Source organism: Rhagoletis zephyria, unplaced genomic scaffold (assembly GCF_001687245.7).
Source record: "Rhagoletis zephyria isolate East Lansing unplaced genomic scaffold, Rhagoletis_zephyria_1.1 Rzeph_scaffold_00788, whole genome shotgun sequence".
In the NCBI taxonomy this organism is placed as follows: domain Eukaryota; kingdom Metazoa; phylum Arthropoda; class Insecta; order Diptera; family Tephritidae; genus Rhagoletis; species Rhagoletis zephyria.
Window position 1 is genome coordinate 26050 of NW_016157872.1, and position 1621 is coordinate 27670.

Below are 1621 nucleotides of genomic sequence, written 5' to 3' on the forward strand. Positions count from 1 at the left end.
TCGTATCCCCGCGAAAATAACACGGCTATGTAAAATGAAGTTTAGCAATACCACTAGCTCGTCCAGAATTAAGGAGAACCTCAGACAAGATGTTTTTTTTGATGCTTTCTCCTCGTAAAAAAAACATGCGCAGTAAAAAGTTAACTATTTAAATCGACGAATAGTTTTATATCAATAGTTTTATGTATAATAAAACGTGTTTTAGTAAGTAATAGTTATTGGTCAGTTGCGATCAGTGGAATCACATAATTCGGTCATTTAGTGGTCGGATTTCAGCGAGCATAAAAGAAAACTGGTACGACGAGTAGTGTCAAAAAGCTTTAAAAAAATAGAACCCGCCTACAGGACCATGATTCAATAATACAAGGTTCGATAAACTGACAGTTGTCTCTCTCGCACCGCTCCCTTAGCAGTGGCACCGTGTTGCTTCTTTGCAAACTTACATGGAAATAGTGTAGCTTTGGTGTGAAATAAAAGTATAAGCTGTTGTGCAATATGTTTATTTGTATATGCATATGAAGCATATTTAACTGATGAAAACATAAACATTGGATGTTTACATCAATCTCATAGTAGTCTTATTTTAATTTTGAGCCATTTTGAAGTTTTTATACAGCTAAATAGCACCTAAATGACGTAATTCACGTAGATATATCAATATTACGTTCAACATTTCGTTTAAAATGTCAGATTTCCTGCAAATACATTAGAATTTACAAAAGGAATTTCACTACTAATTGCCTACTTTGCGTACTTTTCTAGTACCATTTTCGCAACAAGGGATTGCATTCTTGTCTTTTCTCTGTCCTTCGTAAATGCAACCTTTTGTAAGGGAGTGTCACACCGCAGCTGTCAATAATTATCTAACCTTGTATTATTGAATCATGCTACAGGACCACGTTGCGATCGGGCGCAATGCCAGCTATGTGTTACCGTTATAAGGAATTGAAGAGGGAAATGAGACATATTTGCCGCAATAAGAAGATATACAGGAATGATAGAATACAAGATTGCGCCAATCGAGCTGAGAGCAGCTGGCCGTGACGTCAAAATATACCAGAATGAGAGAGCAAGACGAACTCGACAAGAAAAAGAAGAAGCAGCGAACAAAAGGCAGTATTGCCAAGTTTTGAATTTGAAAAACCACCAAATTTTTATTGTTGTATTTTATGGACTTTATATGAATACATAATTTTATTCAAATTAACAAAAATCAATGTTTCTTGCACAACGGTCAATTTCTTCTGGCATGATTGAAGGTGCTGCACATATTTCGTTGTCGCTTATGATTGTAACTGTGCCATGATTTTGTTTAAATTTTTGTAAAATTGCTTAGCACACTTACGATTGTTATAAATTTTGCTTCCATTTTTTTAAGATTTTCAAATTTTAAGTCTTCAAACTAAAAACAAAAGCACCAAAAACGCACCAAGCACAAAACTCGAAAATTTTCGCGTTTTGAATACCCACTAAATTTGGTGCGAAAAGCATAAAGTTGGCAACAGTGAATGTAAACAAAAGTATATTATGACGTCAGCGATTGGGTGGATGCTGTCAAATCGACGAAGAGAGGAATCCTACTGAAAGAAGTCTGATGAGGAAATGTGGTGATTTCCGAAAT